A 22,899-nucleotide genomic window follows, 5' to 3' on the forward strand; every position below is an offset into this window, starting at 1 on the left:
GCTGTGAGTGGAGCTTCCAGAATCTTCTCCTGGTGCATCACACAGGCTGTGCTTACTTCCCCAGCAGCGAGCTGTGAGTGGAGCTTCCAGAATCTTCTCCTGGTGCATCACACAGGCTGTGCTTAGTTACCAGCAGTGAGCTGTGAATGGAGCTTCCAGAATCTTCTCCCCAGTGCATCACACAGGACGTGCTTAGTTCCCCAGCAGCAAGCTGTGACAACCCGTGTGAAGTGTCACCTGTCAGGGATGTTCATTAAGACCTAGAACTCAGAGATTTTACCGGAGGCTGATCACGAAGGCAGCCTCTGCCTGACATGTGCTGAAATTCCAGACTCCCAGAGGAGAGCAGAGGTTCAGCATCAACCTCACTGCTGTACAGACAGTGTAGACACAGGGATCCACTTGTGGATCCTGGGAATGATCGGAAAATCCAAGTGCCCAGACACCAGCCAAGGGCTCACCTTGCTGACAGCCCTTCTAAGGTGAGCAACCTTTTCTGCAGGGTGTGGTGCTCCTGAGACCAGAAGAGGGTGCCTTTGGGGACTTAGGGAGATGTTCACGGTGGTTGATGGAAACACAGGCTGCTGCGGGGTGGAGCGGGTGGGCTGCAGGCGGCTCCCACCCGTGCCTTCCTCTCTTCCTGCTGGGTGAGCCTGCTGCCTCCCACGTGGCTTCAATCCTCCCTGCAGTGGGGACAATCCCCGACAGATTCCACTCTGCTGCCCTGGGTCTCACGACCTGTTAGACCCTTCCAGGAGGCTGCCACAGCTGCCACCTCTGGCGCTCAATTTTCAACTGCATGACAGGGGTGGGGCTCAGGCTCGACTCCCTGAAGCGATGCTTCCATCACTTCCTATGACATGGCAGATGCCAGCCTTTTCTTTTCAATAGCCTACTTGCCTGGGACCCAAGTCTCCCTGTGTGAACGTCCTCTCCTTCCCCGACGAAGCAGCTGCAAACTTCAAGCCGTGTCCTGGGTCTCCATCTCTGTGATGGGAGCATCCGTGCCCAGCTGCCCTACCCAGAGGTGGTGGTTAGTGTTCGCTCCCTCGACAGTCCTTGCGGCCCTCGGTGGTCTCTCCTGCAGTGCTGCCCAAGGGGCTGCCTGCGGTCACCCCTGGCTCCCAGCTGGCTCTGGGGAAGCCTTGGTTTGCAGCCAGGGCTTTGCGTCCCCAGAGGAGAGACATGGCTCTAAATAGAGGTCCTCATACTCGCCTGGCATAAAAATCAAGGTTTTCACAGAAGAAAGATTTTCTTTCCTTTTTAAATGTACACAGTTGTCTACAGAGGTTTTTGGACACTTCCGGATCACATCCAGACCCTGCTGCTTCCACAGCCCCTCTGGCTTCAGGAAGGTTCCTCTGTAGGCTGCGGGGAGTGGTGGCAGCGAGGGTGGGCGGTGGCTTTCTGTTTGCAGGGGTCACTCCCAAGGTCGGCTCGCCACCAGAAGACATGGGTTTCTCATCTTCCCGTGTGTCATCCGCCATCCCGGTTTCACGACCTCCTTTGGTTTAGATGGGAGGAGAGGATTTGCGGCTGCTGAGTCACTGACTGTTCAGAGCTGTGATGTGACCATGTCTACAGCCCAGGGTACTGAGCCACACTCTCCCTGCTAAAGGAGCAGCTCCCATTAATGCCAGCTACCGAGATGATTTTAGCTTTAAAAAGTGACCCTGGTGTCTCCTGATCAAAAAAACCTTTTTCCCAGGGTGTGGCCAACATCTAGAGACCACATCTTCCAGTCTCCCTTGCACTTAGCTGTGGCCATGTGACTTGCTTCTGACCAATGGGATGTGAGCAGGCGTGCAAGGTCTGGGGCACTGGTGTCAATGGAAATTGTGGGTGTGATGCCTCTCCTCCCATCCCACCAACTTAAGTGCAGCTAGGTGCCACGAGGCAGCCTTGCTTTACCAGTGGAGACAACACTTTGAGAAGAAATGTTTGGGCGATGACACTTTTTTAGGCACGCAAATGCACGACAGGCATGTGCGCACCATTTCTCACGGACAGCACGCACAGCCAGAAGCTGCTTTTTATTCTTACGACGCTTTCCGGAAAACCACCTCTCTTCTTTCGGTGCAAGAATGCCCTTCTCTGTTTTCTTTGTACTGCTTTATGCTTCTTCTCTCACTTTCCCCCAGAATCTGCCTGCCTAGTGGTTGGGGCAGGAGGAGGACAGGACTCTCAGGGGACGCTCTTTGGCAATTACTTTCCAGATGGGCATGCTAGTTTCCCGTTCTTAGAATCCCGGGTGGTTATCAAACTCCCCATCTGTGGCTGGAGCGGGGGTCCCTGTCTCTGGCTCTGAGATGAGCTGGAGAGTTGTTTCCAGGTCTTGGTCTCTGAGTAATTTAGGCCAACAGCCTAAAGAGTGTGAGGTCTGTTCGTTGTGGAAGAGCAAAATTAATGATCGAGCCTTAAATACAGACTGTACGATTAATTTTCTTTAGCGCGCTCAGGGCCCAGCTAATCACACATCCCTCTTGGCCTCTCAACTTCAAAGCATGCTCCTCCCTCTCTCCCCTCAACCCCTCCTTTATTTTTTTCTTATTCCTTTACATCAGGTCAAGTGCAGGCTTTAGAGAAAGCTGGCTGTTTCCTCCTTTCATAAATATGAGGCCAAACTAGGTGATTTGCTTTTCAAATTCCTTTATGTCGATCAAAAGGGTCCATGAAAATTCTGTCAGGATAACAACAAGAAAAAAAAAAAAAAAAACCTTTGAGTTGACTCTTTAAAAAACTTTCTAACCGGGAGATGGAGTGGAAAGGGAGCCATGTTGGCCTCTGGGTCCCCCCGGCTGTGACCTTCTCTCTCTGTGATGCTGGGCCAGAGCTTGGCGGAGGGGTGGCCTACAGCCTACAGCCCCGCAGGAAGCCTCATCGTCTCTGCGAGGCGGTTCAGAGGCTGTAAGACGTGCACTGCAGATCCCACAGCAAGAAAGCGCTGCAAGTTCTGCACCAGAACACAGCGCTGGTCGGCTGAGTCCACTGGGCACGGGGGGGCCACTTCAGACCAACTACGGCTTCCTTTTCCGGGATGCTCAGAGCAGGGCAAGGTGGCACCTGCGCGCAGGGCTCAGGTAGGACAGCTCTCAGAGGGGTTCTGGGAGCTCACAATGATCCAGCGTCGCTCTGCCTGGGACTCAGGGATATAAGATCCCTGCGGGGCTCGGGCAGGACTGTTCTCAGAGGGGTTCTGAGGGCTCACGATGATCCAGTGTCATTCTGCCCTGGGACTCAGGGATCTGAGCTCCTTAAAAGGCTTGGGCAGGATGGTTCTCAGAGGGGTTCTAGGACGCGCTCATAATGATCCAGTGTCGTTCTGCCTGGGACTTGGGGATCTAAGGTCCCCCTTGCACGCACCCCAAATTCCCGCTAAGCCTCTACTGCTTCCTGCACCAGTGGAGCCACAGTCCTGGGTTCAATGTCTGGGTCTGCCCCTGAGGCACTGTGGGCCTTGGGCCAAGGATTAACCCTTTGGTTCCTTAGGTTCCTATAAAATGTGTATTTTGAGGGTGAGGTGAGGAAAATGTATATAAAGTGCTGCAGTAGGTGCACAGTCAGGGGGTGGGAGGCTCAGAAAATGGTAGATGCTGGGAGGACATTGCTTCCTCTGACACCTCCTCCCCTCCTCCCCTTCACTCCTCCCCTCACGCCTCCTCCCCCACCCCTCAGTGCTCCACCTCCAGGCTTGGCTTGACATAGAAGAAAGGCTCTACATCTTCCACGGAGCTCTGTCAGCCTCCCTGGCAGGTCCCTGGGTCACCTGTTTGTCCCCACCCCGATGGCTCCTTGCTGAGCACAGCAGAACCTGTGGCTTCCTGCCTGGCTCTGATGCCCTCTCCCTCGCCCAAGCTCGGCCTCCCTGCAGGGGGAATGCAGTCTGAGCCTGTGTTGCCGGGCAGTGCTCTCCTGGGCTTAGCCTTGTCTCTGGAGGAGACGGCCAGCCATCCTCTGCCATCCAAGTCACCACCTGGATCTCCTCTTGCAGGGAGGGCTCTGGGACTGCTTGTGGGGGACACAGTCAAGGCATTTCACGCCATGGAGATTGGCGACTGTGGAAAACTGAGACACTGCAGAATTTCTGTGGCTGAGGCTCCTGGGGGCGGCAGGGGGTCTCCTGCCTGAAGAGGTTAAGGTGTGACGTTGGAGGAGAGGGCTGGGGACTGGGAGGAAGTCACTGAATTTGCAGGAGTCTTTCCCAAACTATGGCCCCTAGGCTATGCAATGCGCTCACCTGTGGGCTTGTTTAAATGCAGATTCCTGGGCCTTACACAGCTCTCCAGGTGATGCAGCTGGCCTGCAAACCTACGTTTTTAATGCACAGGCTCTCCCTCCATGCCCTGCCTGGCTGTGCCCAGAATTCTTATGCAAGGCACAGGAAGGAGCTGAAGCAGAGGGCAGGGGGTGTGGGGAGACTTCCAGGGACTCAGAGGATTGCAACAGATCCCCGTGGCTATGCTGTTTTCTGCACCACTGGAAAGAGGAAATCTAACCACGGTGGTCGAAGGGAAGGCACGACTTAAACCCTGGGCAGGAGCTGGGCTAGGGGTCCCATGTCTGGGGAAATGTTAACCAGGGGTTCATGGATTCCTGAGGGGCTGGGTGTAAAATTCAGATGACTGTGAACTTGGAAGGAAAACAAATTTCATCTTTATTTCTACTGGCTTCAAACTCAGATTTTGCATTACTTTTGATTCTGAATTGAGTTCCACCATGGTGACTTTTCCCACGGACATTGCAGAGGGTTTTTATCGTGGATGGTGGTTGCAGGCATCTTGGGACTTTGAAATTTTAGTAATCCTTAGATCCTCCAGTGAACTTGCTGTTTAAGATGTTAGTAAAGAAGCACATATATTAACACATCACACACGCATTTAAAAACATTTTGAGTGGCTGGGTGCAGTGGCTCACACCTGTAATCCCAGTACTTTGGGAGGTCGAGGCAGGTGGATCGCTTGAGGTCAGGAGTTCGAGACCAGCCTGGCCAGCATAGCAATACTCCATCTCTACAAAAATACAAAAGTTAGCCTGGTGTGGTTTGGTGCATGCCTGAGGTCCCAGCTGCTCGGGAGGCTGCGGCAGGAGAATCGCTTGAACCTGGGAGGTGAAGGTTGTAGTGGACTGAGGTTGTGCCACTGCACTCCAGCGTGGTCTCAAAAACAAAACAAAAAAAACATGTTGATAACTTGCAAATATTTTCTCCCATTCTGTAGGTTGTCTGTTTGCTCTGATTACTATTATTTTTTGCTGTACAGAAGGTTTAATTAGGCCTCATTTATTTAATTTTGTTTTATTTGCATTTGCTTTTGGAGTCTTAGTCATGAATTCTTTCAATCCCACTACTGGGTATCTACCCAAAGGAAAAGAAGTCTTACATCACAAACACACCTGCACGAGGCTGTTGAGTGCAGCACAATTCACAATTGCAAAGATATGGAACCCACCAAAGTGCCCATCGACCAATGAGTGGATAAAGAAAATGTGGGATGTATGTACCATGGAATACTACTAGGCCATTAAAAAGAGTGAAATAATGTCTTTTGTAGCAACGTGGATGGAGCTGGAGGCCATTATTCTAAGTAGAGTAACTCAGGAATGGAAAACCAAATACTGCATGTTCTCACTCATAAGTGGGAGCTAAGCTATGGGTATGCAAAGGACAAAGGACACAGAGTGGTATAATGAACATTGGAGACTCAGAAGGGGGAGGCTGGGCGGGGGATGAGGAATGAAAAACCACATATTGAGTACAATGTACACTACGCAGGCGACAGGTGCACTGAAACCTGACTTCACCACTATACAATTCATCCATGTAACCAAAAACCACCTGTACCGCAAAAGCTATTAAAATAAAAACAAGTCTAAAACAGCGTTGATAACCATTTCCGTATAGTTGGTTGACATTGTAAGGCGACGCGTGTTGGGTAATGTGTTAGGAGCATCCTTCTGAGAAGGGCTCGGTAGGCTTCACCTGACCCACAGAGGAGTCTCTGGCAGAAAAAGGCGAAGGTTCTCTCTGGCCATGAATGGAACTAGCTCTCCATCAGGCATCACTCCCTTTGGGGCCCAGGCTTCCATAGCCTCTGCGCTGCACGTAACTGGCACCACATGACATGGTGTCCTACTGAACACTCTGGGTTCAGGGGTCAGGCTAACCTGTGCTTAAGTCCAGCCATGTGCCCTGGTGTGAGGTACAGAAACTTCTCAAGCCTCAGTTACTGCAAATCTGAAATAGGGCAACACAAATACCCATCACCCAGGGATATTGAAACAGGATTCTGGAGCCTGGTGCACACTCACTTAACTCTAGAAATAGTATCTTTTTCCACTTGACAAGTGAAATGGAGACATGGAGGGAGGGAGTCTTGCACTGGAGAAAGAGACACAGGAAGGACCTTAAAGGTGATGCCTGTGTCAGGGAGGGGAAGAGGGGCTGGAGGTGGGGGAAACATGGGGAGGAATGTGTAGGTCACATGTGCAGAGAAGGACTCTGGATGTCATGGGGTGTGGGCCCACTGCTGTGGGGGCTGCTGCTCTCCCAGGGTAAGTCGGCGCCTACAGACAGCCCACCAAGCAAGGGCTTTATCAAGAGCTCTCATGGCCTCCATACACCAGCCCGGCGGCGATGTCCCTGAGAGGGGCACTGGGTGGTGGCCAGGGGCAGCACTCCCTGCTCTGGGGCTCCTGTGGAGGCATGAGAGGGTATCAGCCTTGACGTGATCATGGAAGCAGAAGGATGAGCAGGCTTACACTGCCAGCAGCAGCACCTCACTCCTGGGGTTTTGATACTCAGTTCCAGCTTGAACCACAGAGACTTCACAGCCAGTGCCAGGGGACCCTCCACCCTAACACAACCGTGTTCCCCAGAAGCAGGCCCTGGTGCAAGACTTTGGGGACAGCAGTTTATGTGGAAGGTGATCCCAGGAAGCACAGGAAGAGGTGGGGAGAAGAGGCTGGGAGGGGGCAGCCCATACAGGGTGAGGTTCCTGCAGGGGACTCCCGGGAAAGGGCGGGTCCTGAGCATGCCGCTGTCAGGCCCTCATGCCCTGAGTGCTCTCTGAGCAGCTCTGTGGGGTCAGTCAGGGGCCTGGAGGAGACCTGCTTCGCATGGAGATGCAGGAGGACGGGGGGCCCGGCGCTGTCCTGTGAGTGGGCTGTGAGCACACAGTGAAGGCAGATGGTGGGGCCAGCCCACCAGAAAGGGGGTGTCTCAGGCTGCATTTGCCCAGGGCAGACCCCAAGACAGGCTTTGGGATGAAGCATTGGTCTGGAAGGGGTCTCAGGAAGCAGGTGGAGAAGGGAGCAGTGAGGGAGGAAGGGGCAGTGATGGCGAGTGAGGGTGGGAGTCAACCACCTAGCTCTGTGGCCACTGGGATTGAATCCTGCTGGGACCTCGGGGGACGGGGAGGCCCTGGGGGAGGCATGAGGGAGCCCTACTTCTGTCTGTCTTGGGTCAGGCCCACTCCCAGGGACGTTTGTGTCTGCCTTGTCTGTGGCAGAGCAGGTCCCAGGTTCCAGAGAAAGCCCCTGGGCATAGAGAGGAGGTGCTGGCAGCTCGGTGCCCACCAGTATCTGATCCTTGGGGCAGCCCCATCGGGCCCATGGCTCACTTTCCCTCCTCTGCTTCTGTGGTTCTTCTCCCTGGAGGGCAGGGGAGTGCTCTGTCCTTCTCCGGTCTCTTGCTAGCCCTGCAGTGTGGGCAGCCACGTCACCTCTGATAACTGCTCCCCTCACTGGGCTGCTGAGGGGATGACACCAGACAGCACCCGGGGCATGGGTGCTCCACAGGTGCCAACCTTGGGTTGTTACTGTCTCCTCTGGGCTGGAACTGAAGAGCCAGTTGTCCTGCAATCAATTTCTGGACCCTCCATGAGCGAGGAAGAGCAAGGAGTGAGAGTGACTGCAGAAGCTGCCTGCGCCTCTGCCTTTAAAATGAGAAGGGAAGAGGATTTCCTAGAAGTGCTTTTGTGCAATCAGCTGCCTCTGGCTGACAGCGGCTGGAGGCCAGGTTCGGAAGGAGGAAGACGTGTCAGAGCCTGGGCCCATCCCCTCCACTGATCCCTGTGCCCTTGGGTGAGTGGGTACCTCAAGGCTGGCCTTTGAAGCCTGATGAGGACTCCATGTGGGATGGTCCCTTAGGCGTTCTGGTGATTCCAGTGCCCGTCCTTTCCTTCTCATGAGGAATTGAGAAGGAATGTGTGTGGAACGCTGGTCCCAAGCCCTGGCCAACCTGCCTGCAACTCCATGTGCCTCTCAGCAGCAGATGGTAAATACCCAGGAAGTGCAGATGAATTTTCACATTAGACCGAATGAGACAGGATGTCACAGAGTCAGAGAGAAGAAATTTGAGAGTTGTTTGCTGTGTTGGACGCTGGTGCTATTCTCTTCATGGATCTAAGCTGAGGCTGGCTGTGGTGTGAGGGGGTGGCCTGTGGGGCAGTGGGTACTAGGGGACATGCACCACATCCCTGTGACATGAGGTAAGGGTCATGAGTGAGATGCCAAGCTTCACTAGGACATAGCCCTGAGATGAGGGAGTGGCTCTGGCAGAACAGAGGGCCCAATCTCAGCCCCCAGCCTTCCCTACTTCGCAGGCAGTCACTGCCAGATCCATTTCTTGAGCCTGCACTGGGGTGGATGGAGGAGTCTGCTCAGTAATGCCCCACCTGCTACTGGCACCATCATGTCTGAGGACTTGCCCCTCAGTCTTTAGATCTCCTTTTCCCTTGAGGTTGTCCCATGTCTTGACCTTCTCTGTGTCCACATCTGTCCTTCTCTCTCTTCAGCCACATTGGAATTTCCATGTTATTCTTACGTGAAACTGTTGGGTCAGTGTACAAGGAGCACAAATTACTAGGTGGCAGTCTCAACATCCAATTCAGTGAAACTATTGTTGGGTTTCTTGGTGGAACATTCTTCCCTGGGGAGCTAAGACCTCCAAAACAGCTGAGCTTAAAGCTGTGTCAATGGGAAGCAAAAAAAAAAAAAAAATTGTTGCAGTGGGTAACAAGTGAGAGAAGCTGCCATCACATGATTCTGCAGGCCACATCTGTGTGGATTAGGAACCCACTCCTGATACAAAATACTAGATGTGTCAAGGCTAGTCAGGAAACCAGAGCTCTAACACACTATTCTAATACAAAGACTCTAAAATAAGGAAATGGTCCAGCAGATGTTGGCACCAGGAAGGGCATGTAGTGCCCAGCTGGGCATTTCGGGCTGTGTGGTGGGGGACATTGTTCTGAGACCTCCAGCATACCCAGTCACTGTGCTTATTTCACTGACTTAAGGCACAACTAGAGAGTCAGGGTGTCACCTGAGCTTCTGCTCTCTTGTTAGATTAGCTGGGAGTGGTCTTCCACTTGAGTTCAACCCAATCCTAGTGTTAACAGCTGCTGTTTTTTGAGCACTGACTCTGTGCCCAGTATTGCATTCCCGTATTTCCATCAACAGCCTTAAAGAGAAGGCACTACTGCCTCGATCTGAGGGGAGGCAAAGCAGAAGAGGCAGAGCTGGTTTGTGGGGCACTGGAGCAGGAGGCACAGGTGGCTTTCAGAGGGCCTGGCAAGGTAGGTGTCTGTGCTGAACAGACGTTAAGGTGGCTCATGACCTCCTCCTGGTGGTCACGTCTGTGTGTAGTCCTCTTCCCTGAAAGCGGATGGGACCTGTGCCTTGCTTCTAACTAGAATACACAAAAGTGATGGCATGTCACTCCTGTGATTATGTTACATTATTTATTTAAGACTGTCTTGCTAGCAGACTTGCTCTTTTTCTCAGTTGCTGGATTTGGGGAAGCAACCTGCCATGAGGTGAGAAGGCCTATAGCGAGAGCTGCCTGGCAGGGAACTGCAGACAGCCTCTAGGGCCTGACAGTGCCCTCCAGATGACAGCTTGAAGCCAGACCCCTCAGTCTGACAGATGCAAGGAAATGCATTCTGCTGACACCCTGAAGGAGCTTGGAAGTGGATCCTTTCCCAGTCCAGCCTCTGATGAGACCGCAGCCCTGGCCACAGCTGGGCTGCTGCCTGGTGAGACCCTGAGCAGAGGGTGCAGGTGAGCCCAGGCCAGACTCCTAATGTGCAGAAACTGTGTGGTGACCATGTGCGTTGTTCTCAGCTGCTAAGCTTGTGGTGACTTGTGCTGCTATAGATAACTAAGATGGTGTTCAATTAAAGGGAGTGCAAGGGGTCAATGCACAGGTACATGAAGCATCCTGGCAGTCCTTAGCATTTGTGAGGTCCCTGGGAAAGGAGGTGTGAGGCTGAGAGAACTGGAGGGATAGGGGGAACCAGGCTCAGTAGTGGGGTTTTGTTCGGGCTGGTCCTTCTGCCAGAGGTGGCCTGTGTGGATAGTGGAGAGTCAGCTGCTGGGGCTGGAGTTGGCCATATGCAGTAAGTGTATTTTACTCTGTTTCTCATGGCACCAGAGATTTCAGTAACCATAATCCATTGTTTGGGCTCTTAAGATTTTCTCTATCTTAAGCGTTCCCCATCACTAGTCAGAAGTGGTAGAATTTGGAGTAATTCACTGGACAGTTTTAGAGAAACCACTCAGTGCCAGGAGACAGCACGGGCAACAGCGAGTAAAATGCGGGTCGTCGTCCCCACGGCTTAGACCTCAGTAGTCGAGACAGATGCAAGAACCAGCAACTGTGGTACACCGGGGGCGGGAGGCCTGAGCGGTGGGCCAGAAGAGGAAAGAGCTCTCCACCTGGGCAGGGGGAAGGAGGGAGGGCTCCCTAAGGGCACTCCAAACCATGTAGGATCATGTGATTGCCGTGGCCTTTAAGAGGGAGCAGGATGCTCTGGGTAGAGGAAAAAGACTGTCCCGGCTGCATTAGGAGGGAGCCCTGCTGAGCTCACAGCCTGGCCCTGGTCTCATCCTGACCTCCGCAGCCTAGGGAGGCCCCACCCAGTGTGAGTCAAGCGTCAGGGCTGGAGCACCCACCAGGGGGTGATGGGGTCCATTTACTGTCTCCAGGACTGTCCCTGGTCCTTGGGGAGGCCCTGTGGCCACTGAGGGGACACTGCCCCAAGCCCTGTTACAGCCCAGGCCAGCCTCTTCTCCAGGAGCCCTGGCCTCTCCTAGAAAGACTAGCCCAGAATCAAGTATGAGATGGGCTGAGAGGCAGGGGAGGGGAGTCCTTTCAGGACACTGAAATAGAGCTGCGATTGTAGGTGAACTTCATTTCAATCCATTAAAGCCAAGAGGAGATGGAGTTTTTCCCTTTGACTTTGCCAAGCAATGGAACATGAGTGGCCCACCCCCCGATCTGAAGCAGAACAAAACGTTTCTGGGAAAATAAACAAACACGGACAAAAAAATAGATGCTCATGTGTCTGAGCCAGCAGCGAGCCTTTGATCAGGTTGCTCCAAGGGACCAAAAGAGGGGGACTGAGGGACCCTGGCAACAGGATGAGGCAGACTCTGTTAGAGGCTGCCCAAAGTCACACACAGCGTTTATAGACGCTGCAGGAGGAGAGACGGCCGCCTGGGAAAGGGACCAGACAAGGGCTTGGTAGAAAGACGCGCACCGTGCTGCTGACATTGGCAGGGCTGCACAGAAATGCCTGCTCCTTTTCGCTTTCTTTCTCTTTTATTAATTTTATATTTCAGGCATTGTTTAATGGTGAATTTGTCTTTTTCTTGAAGATTCTCTTGGCCTCCTGCTCATTGGTTTGGCAGGACACCTGGCTTTTGGAAGAATGACCATTTTGCTGTACAGTCTGGTGTGGCTCAGAAGCCATGCTAATGATGTTTTTTTTTTTTAAAGATGGAGAAAGAAGGTGTGCTGGGATGTGGGAGGGGTGAGGAAAGGAAAGGCTGAGAGTGGGGTGGGGACATCGGGAGCTGTCTCCCTATTAGATGGAGACAGCCGATGCATTTCAATTCACTCTTACCCTTTTGTTGAGAGAGGATGTAGCCACGGTCCAGGGCATCAGAACTCATTTTCCTCCACATTTGTGAGTAATTAGGACTTTCACTTGGACATGGTCACTCAAAGACTCAAGTCTCTTTCCTCACCTGTGTAATGAGGGTGGATGCTCTTTAGCTCACAGAGTCTTAGTTTGAGGCAAAATCACAAGAAATGTGAATAGTGCTTTGAAAAGGATAAAACAGCCATGACAACCTGCTTTCTGTTTATTTCTATGGAAACAGCTGGTGGGCAAGTCAGTCAGGGCAGTTGTCTCAGAGCCAGGCCAGCACCAGAGTGGTCTGGGGGCCTCCCACCCCGCTTGCCCTTGCCAGACCTGGACTCTGCACAGCCCTCAGCCCTGCCCTCTCAGCCGCCCTCCCCACAGGGCTCACCCACTGCTACCCAGTAGAGGGCACCTGGAGTCCCTTTAACAGCAGCTTGTCTGCACAACCTCCTCGAACCATTTAGTTTATTACAGTGGAAATTATCTGCAGTTAATTTTGGGCACCCAGTGTCAGAGTTTGGCAAAGCAAGGCAGAGAGCCCTGCTGCTGCTCAGGCTCAGGAGCCAGGGATGTTCTCAGAGCTTGCTTTCCACTCACTCCCTTGCGGGACTTTGTGGGAGAAGGAGGCTGTGAAGTGGCTCCAAGTCAGCCCCCTTCACACGAGTCCCGTGGAGTCTTATTTCCTATACTTCACTCATCCATTCATTCACTGGTTTATCTGAAGGGCTTCCAGTGTACAGTGAGGCTGCAAGCCAGGGGGCGAGGTGAGAGAGGAGGAGTGAAGGCAGGGAGACAGAATCAGGTAACTCACCAGTGCATCCACACGCTGACTACTCAGGGAGCACTTGCTGGGTTACACAGCTACTGATGGAGTCCACTCCTAAATAACTAAGCAGAGTTGTGGGATGGTTGAAGCTTGACCTTGGAGAGACCTTGGAGGGATGGACAGGTGGACTTGGAAACCCCCATTGTGGGGATGCAGGGTCTCCTTTCTTGCCCTCTGGGGGCAGTGCTGCTTGGGGAGTGAGCTGGGAGCCGGTCCTGGGGAGAGCCACACATCTTGCCCTCTGGGGGCAGTGCTGCTTGGGGAGTGAGCTGGGAGCCGGTCCCGGGGAGAGCCACACATCCCCTTCTGCCTCTGCCTATGGCCCCTCTTCCTGGGCCAGCCCTGGCAGTTGTCATCCTCACTAGCGGAAAACACCTGCTGCAGTGGTTAGCCCAGGGCTAAGGAAACAGAAGTTCTTCCCCCAGCACGGGTGGGGCCCACCTGCCTTGCCTGGGAGGAGACAGGGTGGGTTCTTGTTGACGGATTAAATTGTCCTGCCTTAGGTGATGTGCGATTTCAGCAATGCACATTCTGGGAAGGAGAAGCTTGGGCCTAAGCACCCGATTAGCGCAGAGGCTGGGCTTATGCTGGAGGCTGCATGGATGCACAGCCAGGATTTCCAGAGCCACTTCATTCTCATAGGGCCTCTGACAGGAGCCAGGTTCAAGACTGGCTCAGGGAGACACAGTAGACATAGCCGAGGAGTGCCAGGAGCTGGAAAAACTCATTTTGATGCATAAACAGGTCTAATAAAAGTAGGAGATAAATTTAGGGTTTGGCGGGAGACCAGAATAATTGAAAATGCCCTTGAATAAGACAAAGCCAGTAAAACACTAGGTCAAATTAGATATGGCAGGTAAAAGCCTTGCCAGAAAGAACTGGGAGCTGGAGCAAGCTTGAACTTCTGGGGCAGAGAAGCCAGCACGTGACCATGATGTGAAGGCCAGGCGGCAGCTGTGTCAGTGCCAGGAAGCCCTGGAGGGAGGGGGTCTTGGAGAGGGGCCTCAGGAGCCCTGCAGAGCATGAAGACCGGACGGGTTTCCCTGGGGACATGGGGCTCTCTATGCTCACCTGTTCTCGCTTCTGCTCAGACGCCCTGATGCCTCATGACACACAGCCACACTGAAGGCTGCTAGTGGTCATGCCATGGGGTCCAGCTCAGATAGGGGCCCAGGTGCTTCCTTCCTCGGCCTGCACTGCAGCACTGGTGGCAGCTCAAATCACGCATGGGTTTGGAGCTCCAAAAACCCAAAGTAAGCCCTGAAGCTAGCTCTCCAGTCCTCCCAGAGGGTGTCATTCAGGACTCCAAGGAAGATTCTGAGGAAGGGGAAGAACAGGGGTCCTCCCCATGGGGTCACCTGGTGCCTTGTGTCTATCTCTGGGGTCCACTCAGATCCCAAGATGGTCTTGTGTGTGGACTGCCAAATGCAGCCACTCTGTGACTCCATGGGACCACCCTGTTCCTTCTGATTTGTTCTGACTCTGCAGACCCCACTTTCCCATCTATGGTTTCTTTCTGGTGCCTGCAAGGTGGACATGCCTCATTCCCTCCAGGAAAAGTCCAGCACTTTGCTTAATTCCATCCTGCACTTTGCTTGACTGGGAATCGCATGCAGCTCATAACTGTGCATCTATTTAATAAGATAGAGTTGTTGCTTTTTCTCCTGCAAAGGTGTGGAATGGAAGCTGTGGGTCTCATGCTGGAAAGCAGGCTTGGCTGGCCCAGCCTTCCTGGCTTTCTGTCATTGTTTGCACCTCGGTGTCTTGTTGGGCCCAGACATCCACCCCTCACTGGGCTCTCATCCAAGCACAGGAGAGGGAAGGGCCAAAGAGCAAGGAAACTCCGGGGCCGCAGTACTTAGGACGGTTATGCTTCCACAGAGGAAATGCCAGGAGAAGTGGAGCTAGAGGCCCTTATGAGGTGCAGGAGGCACAGCGAGCAGAGCCCTGGGCACCGAGCGCTGTGTTCAGAGGAAACAGCTGCATCCCAGCCAAGGCCAGAGTAACAGGTGTGTTCCCAACTGAGAAAATGGTAACTAGATGCACAGTTAGGGCCTGTAATTAATTCCACACCTAGAGAAATAATCAGATGAAGGTCTTTCTGGGTAGGACACTGGAAGCAGGAGGTGCTGTGGACCTGAGAAAAGGCTCTTGGGTGTGGCATGAAGGGGTGGTTAGAGCCTGCCTTCCGGAGCTGAGCTTGGACTTCCGGCCCCAGTCCAGCTCTGTCGTTGGCAGTCTTGTCCCGCTTTTCCTTCCCATGGTTCCGGTGCACAGGTGTTTCTGGCTGGCCCTAGTTCCCAGGTGCTCTGCTAATTCAGAGAAGCCGGCAGGCAGCAGCCACTGCAGCCAGGGCAGCACAGCCGTCTTGATCTGGGGCGTCCTCACGCACCTGCTGTCAGCAGGCCCTCCTACCCCAACCCTGGAGGACAATCTGGGAGCCTCGGAGCCTTTCTGAAAGGTGGACGCATGGAGAGGAAAACCTGGCCTCAAGCCTCACCAGCCCAATGGGAAGGCTGACGCGGATGCTGTCTCTGCCTGGCAGGCTTCCTGTGCCCAGCGCTGGTGCCCTGCCTTGGCCTGGCAGTGTATGGGAAGCAGTGATGAGGAACCCAGCATGCTGAGCCCCCAGAAGGAAGATGGCTCTGGTCCAGGGAATTCAGCCAGTTTATGCCCTGGCTCCAAGGAGCTTCAGTTCCCAGCGCTCTGAGAGCTTTGCCTGTGTTGACAGAGATCTCCTGGGGACTGGGGTGTGGGGCGGGCAGATCCTAGCTCATGGCAGGAAGGCATTCAGTGTTGCCTCTGCATTTGCAGAAGGTTCCCCTCCTCTCCTGAGTCCTCAGGCTGTCCCCGTGGCATCTTCCAGGATCCACGTTTGAATGATGACTCATGGGCGTCTTTCCTCCTTGCTTCTGGAGATAGTTTTAGGCTTGGGGAGGGGGTGGAATCCCACAAGAAGAGATGCACGCTGCCTCCTTTGCACCTACCCCGTGGCTGTGTCTGAGAGCTTCCATTTTCTCCAGGAGGACAGGTGGCAGAGAACCATCCAATCCCCTCTGCAAGTGTAGCGCTGGTTTGGAATTCAGTTCTACATCAGGTGGTGCATCTCGCCAACTCTTCAAAAATCAATGAGCTACAAGGCCTTACACTAGAACACCAAGTCTCTTGGAAATTCGGTGCTGAAATCCCTTTATGCACCAATTCTCTCAGAAACCTGAGTCAGATAGTCACAGTTCTCCATGTAGCCTATTTTTATGTCCAGTCTCTTGGAAATTTAGCACATAGTGGGAACTCATTTTGCTTAATAATTGTAGGACTGTTAATTTCTGTGCCACACTGAAGACAAGCTATTTAAAGACCCTCTATGTATGGGGCTTAAAGAGCTTAAAGACATGATTCTGTAGAAACATGATTCCATGGAAACAGTGTTGCTTCTGTGCTTGCCTCTAACATGTCACATTCTTTTGTATTTTAATGTCACTTCTCATATTGTATTGACCAGGTGCAGTTTCATCTACTGAATCCAAGAATGGAAGCACGATGGGACCTGAGCATCCAGGACTACCCACTCAGGAGCACATATGACCAGCCAGCCCCTAGGAGCCTCTGGGGTAGGAGGCAGGTGTGTCACCTTCCAGCCGCATAGTCAGGTCCTGTGGCTTCTTTGCCCATGGGCTGTGCCGTTATTATGCCACATAACTGTGCAGCTGCTTTGTGCCTGGGCTGTTTGTCAGAAAAGATTCCCAGGGCAGATGGGTGCGAAGACAGCATCCTCCCTTGGCCGAGGTGACACCCTCCGGGCTGGGGACAGAGTCTGGGAGAATAAGGAGCACTTGCTTCTTTCTTTGGGGACTGTGCTGTGTGTCCCGACAGGGCTTCCTGGTTCTCCCCTTTGCCCTCGCACTCTTTTCCCACAGTGAGTCCTGGTACGCTCTCGCTCAGAGCCTGCAGCGGGATCCACCATCCCTGCAGTGGCCCCCAAGGGCTCCAAGAGCCAGCAGGACCTGCCTTGGCCTTCCAGTCTCACTTCTGTCCACTCTCTGCTTTCCTCTCGCCCGTCCAGCCTGACCTCGCTGTCCCTTCAGCACCCAGGCACAGCCATGCCTCAGGGCCTTTGGATGTGTGGTTTGCCTGGAGCACTCTTCACCCAGACATCTGCTTGGCCAATGTCCTTGGCACCTTCTCTTTGGCACACCCAAATGCCCTATTTAACACTGCAGAGCCCCCCCACTCCAGCCCACACTCAGGACCCACATATCTGACACTGCTTTCTTTCCTTCCCATAACATTTACAGTTGTGTAACATACAAGTTGTTTACTCTTCTATTCTGTTGTTGTTTGTGAGTTGTTGCCTGTTTTGCTCCCCAGCATCCTAGCACTCAGCAGTGTCTGCCCAGCTTTGGCTCAGGTGGAGCATGATGTGTGGATTTGGGTTTGTTGCATCTTCTCAATTCAAATAAAATTGACAAATGGCAGCATTCTGCAGCAGACATCCAGCACAGCTTTATCCATTTCATGTATTTCTGCTTCTGTCTTTATTATCTTGTGCATTCTATTTTCCTAAGGTTTATTCTGTTTTAAAAAAATGTTTTCTTTTTTTTAAAATATGTTTTCTTAAGTTCATTCATTCTCAGACTTCCTGCTTTTCCAAAACAGCCCTAATATCATGTAACCATGCTTAGAACCTTTTTGTTGTATTCTACAGGTTTTGACAGGTACTCTTAATGATTATTCAATATCAGATACTGTTATTTATAAATTATCCAAAAATATGTGGTGATTCATTGTTACCTCCTTTTACCTGTTTTGGAGGTTATGCCTTCTGTATTCTTTGATAGAGCTTAGCATTTACAGCCTGCATTCCTCACTTATCAAAGTCTGATGTTAATTGGTGATTTTATATGTGGGCACTCTCTTTTCCAAATATACTTTAAAAATCTTTTTATCATCGATTTTTCACTTAATTGTATTGAGTTTAGAAAATATGGTGTACAGTACTAAGTTTTGCAATCTTTTGAGACTTGCTATTTAGTCCAATGCATAAGCAACATTTGTAAATGTTGTCTGCGATCTTATAAGAAATAAATCCCACCAGTTAATGGGTGTGTGTTCTGCACATACGTGTCAGTTCACGTTTGTTAGTTGTGTCATTTATGTCCTTGCTAACCATTTTTGTCTGCTTGACCTATCGGTGATGGTGGCTTTATCAACCTCTTATTGCAATCCTGCCAATCTTTGCTTTATATATTTAGAAGTTATTAGTTGCGTGCAAGTTTAGAAACACTATATCTTCCTATGTAGTGATCTTTTTCTCCCATATGATGTTTTTTGCCCTACAGTCTATTGATATAGCTGCAGTAGTTTTTGTGATTAATAATTGCCTGGTAGATCTTTTTTCTATTATTTTCTTTATGCTGTATATAGTTTAAAGTTTTAGACATACCTCTTTAAAACAGCATATAATGAGATTTTGCTTCTAATCCAGACTGGCCATATTTGTATCTTAAGTAAATAGTTTTTAATCCATTTACCTTCATTGTGACTGTTGATGTGTTTGAGCTTATTTTTGCCACCAAATCATATTTTCCATATTTTATTAGTTTTGTTCCATCCTCCTCCATTCTTTCCCTTTTTGGGAACAAGTGGCAAAGACAGTTTTGGAACTCAGATTTCTCCAACGTCAAAGGCTGTATTCTTTCAACCTCTCCACTTTAGGACTATGAAAATCTCCAAGTGACATTTCTATTTCACATCTCAATTTTATGCCAGAGATTAATTGCCTGTTTTTCTATTTCCTATTTCTCGACCTATCTGTTTGAATAAACATCTGAATGGTTTTATAGACTGGCTTCCTTGTTGCTTCTCAGATATCCCCCCTTTTCCCTACAGGGTCTGTTATGCTTTTTCCTCAAATACCTATGAGGAGTTCTCACTTCTTTACCCCTTCTGGTTTGGCTTAAATGCTGTCTTTTTACTGGAGCTCCCTTGGCCGTCTTAATCAAAATATCAAAATCCTTCACCCCTGCCATTCTTATCCCTCTCCTGCTTGACTCCTTGGAGGATGAGTGACTGCAGGCACCACCCCATGCTCAGAGGCTCTGTCGGGAGCCTGCACCCCACACCTCACCCCATGCTGAACTTCTTCAGGATGGCATTTGGCCTCCACGACACAGGATGAGTCTTCTGGGTAAATATTTTTTTCAAGTGTGGCAGCTCACTTTTTAAAAAAATCAGTGAATATGGCTTTTTCACATGCTAGCATTTTTCTCTGTTGTTTTCTTCCTCTCATCCTTTCCACCTCTGCCCCCTTCCCCCAAACCATGCACTGTGCAGTGTCCCCATCTCCTACCCATCAAAACTCATGACCTTTATTCATATGATGGTGCTTCAGAAATGCCATTCACCTCCCTGTCCAACTATGCCAACTGTGCAGCTCCCTCTGGGTGAAATATTGACTTCAGTGGCCTCATCTTCCTTACATTCTCCAAGGTTTGTCATCTTTGTTAAACAATGAATGCAGCTTCTTGATGTTTCCCTCCTTATTGATTGCAAGAGAGAATGATGGTGTTATTTCCCAATTGATGCTGCCAGGGACACAGTTGGAGCTAGGAGTGGACCCAGAAGCAGCCTCCTGGAGGAAGCTGCAAATATGATCATTATCAGGCTGGAGATGCTGAAGATGGGTGAACATTCCCAGTGACTCTGGCTCAACCTGGAACCCTGGGCAGAGCTACTGGTCACCACCACCATGCAGGGTTTGGGGCTTCAGTGCCTACCAAGATGGATCTGCAGGCTGTTGACAGGTAACCAGGTGACCCCTGTCTGCTACTGAGCCCTCAAGCTGGTCAGCACAGGTTTATAATGAACACCATGGTGTCGTGTCAGACTTGGCCCCAGTGTGAGGCCAGGGGATGCAGAGTGTCTGCATTTCAGCAAAATGTAACCCATCTCTTTCTAGGCATTTGCCTGAGAGAGGTTGTGGTTGTCCAAGGGTGATGTGGTGTCTGAAAGCCTCTTAAAAAGCTGATTCAAGGTTTGTTCTCTTTTGGAGAGGTGAGTCATGTTTCACCAGCAGATACTTGTGACTCATTTTTTAAAAAGGGTTTTTATGCTCTAAGCTGGTGGGGTTGAAGTGAATTACAAATTTGTGAGCCTTTCCCCATCTTTCTTACATCTGGATGGAAAAGCACAAGCTCATATTCAAGGAGGTGCTCAAAGCTGGACTGTGGGGTTTTGCACACATTATGAAGTTATTTCTACTTTTGGTTCTGAATAAAAATTGAGCCCAGAACCACCAAGCTACCCCCTCCAGGGTAACCTGGAGAATGGTTTCTGCGGTGATCGCTGGAATTGGGCTGGTGGTCCCAAATGAGCCACAGGTCTGGCCTCCTAACTGCACCAGGGTTAGAATATGCTCCTGGAAGCGTGGAAACAACTTTCCTCCAGGCAATACAATGTCTGTGGTTGGGGGATTGCCTTGGAGAGAACCTGATTGGGATTTTCCTGGATAGGATTCTGAAACTTTTCCAAGTCGCTAGAGAAAGCCTGTCCAAGCGATTTCATAGAAAAAGCAACAGTGCACAGTCACCCACTCACTCAGCAGCACAGCGCAGTGCAGATCCTTGGGGACCTCCCCTGGTTTTGTAAACTTGCTGAAGCACCTGGCTCCAGCCCCATTGCCTCCTGTGTGAAATTAGGATAATAGTTCCTCACAGAACTGAAGCATAAATTTAGCAAATTATTACAGGAAAAGTACTGGACTCTCTCTGGCTCATCGTGGACATTGTGCATTCCAATTCCTTGTATTCCTGGGTACATATAGGAGACATTTCTCCCTTCTCCGCTTGGAAATCAGTCAAAGCAACTTGGAGAAAAAAGCCAAAATGAGCCTTTTCTTGATGAATTAGGAGTGCGTGTCTTCCCCCGAGGCCCCAGCCACAGAGCATCTTCGAGTCTTTGAACAGCCACCTGGTTCCCGCCTCAGGGCCTTGGCACCTGCCCTTTCTTCTCTCAGCATGGCATGTCCTCTGGTTGTCTGTGTCCTTGGCTCTCCTCATCTGTCATCAGGGATGACGACATCCCTGACCTGCTGCTGAAGATCAGCGCCATCCTGCCCACACGTCTGTGAGACTTCAGCAGGGTGCACACCTATTCGGTTGCATTGTGTACCTTCTAGTGTGCACTAAGTGCTTCCAACAGTGCCAGGCTCACAGCAAGCACCGCATCAGTGTCTGCTGCTATTATTATTACTACTATTATCATGTCTTCGTGGGATGAAGGAGCAGTGGCTGGGGGGGTTAGGGGGCGAGGTGTGGTGGCAGAGAATGTTTCCCGCCTGGAACACATGCCTGGGCTGAACATTTCACATCAGATGCTTTCAGGTTCCTTCTCTTGGAAGGTCACCCAAAGGTTGCTTTTCTTTGCCTTGAAGAATTGCAGCAGACTTTAGATCCATTCTGCATTATATGTGTGGTGTAGTTGGATCAGATATGTAGATGGAGACATAGATAAAGACACAGATGTGGACCTTCAAGGAGAGCTAATGAGGTCAAGGTGTGTTACTGTGAACACACACAGGCACACATGGACACACACACAGAGACACACACAGGCACAGAGAAACACACAGACACACACAGAGACACCAACACACACACACACACAAACACACACACACACACACACATACATCAGACCTGGAGATAGCAATCTAGGTCCCACATAGAAGTTTTGAAATATTTCAGGCAAAATCCTGTCCCCTCCTTGCTTCACCTCCCGCTTCCCCTGCCCTGAGGGGCACTGTCTGGTCCCGGGAGCAGGGCCAGCTTTCGAGTGCCCAGGTAGGGATGCTGCCGCCTCCAGTCTCCAGCTCCATCCCGGCCAGCCAGGGCTCCTTCCTGCCGGCTCTGCTTTTCCTTTCTGCACCTCTGGCAGCCTCCTCCTGGCTCTCAGCATCTTACTTGGTGAAAGTGAATGCAAGACAGGCTGAAAACCACATCCTTACAATCTTGGGGACAGGACTTGCCTCACTGTAGCCCCAGGCGTCCCCTCTGCTCTTGGGCTTGGAGCAGCCTGGGTGTGCAAGTGCCGAGATCTGCAGATCTGGAGGAGTTGCTCCTGCTCACCCTGCCGGGGCCGCTCTCCCTTCTCCTTGCAGGAAGCCATCATTTCCTATGTGCAGGCATGGGCAGTGCCTCAGCATTCTCATCTGGCGAGGAACGCCTTCACTTCTGTTTTACTGATAAGTACACCCAGGCTCAGAAAGGTTAATTAGCTCACTCATGGTCACACACGTCATCCACTGCAGAACTGAGACATGAAAGAGGCTTCTCTGCCCCAAATCCTGTTTTCTTCACCCCTTTGCTAATTCCAAATTTGTGGAAACAAAGCATATGAAGCGACAGGGAGTTGGAGAGGCAGTGCAGCTGCATAGAGATTTAGGGTCGAGTTCGGTTACCTTTTACCCATGAATGCAGCTAGGCCACTTTACTCCTCCGTGCCTATAAAATGGGGAAATGACACCTGCAGAGCCTGCCTCAGAGAGATGTCGAGGTGGTCAACTGAGAAGGAATCCTGCTCGGAAAGCTGTCAAGTACCCCATAGATATGAATCACCATTATCCTCCACAGCACTAGAATGCACCAACATTAAACACGAAAGTACACTGTTCAGGAAATTTCTAAAAAGAATATATGTTCTTCCAAGAGGCAAATAATCTGTTTTGTAAATGCACTTTCCTAAGTTGGGGTTCCCTGGCACCCCGCCCTTCACCGTGGCCATGTTTCCCAGAGTCAGTGAGCATGAAGTTGAGCAGCACAGCCAGGGCCCCGCTGAGCTGGGACTGCGGCCTCCTCACCCAAGGAACAAGGAACCAGAGAATCTACCGTGGATGCTCAGCCCGCTTCCAAAAGACCTGAGACACAATTACACCATCCGTGTGGAAATGGAAGCCCCTCGTCTGTCATGGAGAAGGAAGGGGAAGGAAATATCGCCAAGGCCGGGCTCTGGGCGGTCACGGCGGGAGGTGCTGAATCCTCCCACGGTCGTCCTAGTGTAAGGGCAATGCCCCAATCCCAGCACTTCTCCCCACACGCATCCTCCCCGATGGTGCCCATGGGGTAGCCCTTGAGGGAGGGAAGCGCTGGG

General features: G+C 51.4%; 1 long non-coding RNA gene across 1 annotated transcript in view; it reads left to right on the top strand.

Annotated features, from left to right (window-relative positions):
* The first annotated feature begins 296 nt into the window (after positions 1–296).
* LOC131382244 (uncharacterized) overlaps positions 297–22,899 on the top strand; it is a 28,387-nt gene continuing 5,784 nt past the window's right edge. Inside the window, exons 1-2 of the long non-coding RNA XR_009211547.1 lie at positions 297–482; positions 16,256–16,375. This is a non-coding gene — a long non-coding RNA (uncharacterized LOC131382244). The remainder of the gene's footprint in view (positions 483–16,255; positions 16,376–22,899) is intronic.

The sequence above is a fragment of the Hylobates moloch genome, unplaced genomic scaffold (assembly GCF_009828535.3).
Source record: "Hylobates moloch isolate HMO894 unplaced genomic scaffold, HMol_V3 SCAFFOLD_21, whole genome shotgun sequence".
NCBI lineage: Eukaryota > Metazoa > Chordata > Mammalia > Primates > Hylobatidae > Hylobates > Hylobates moloch.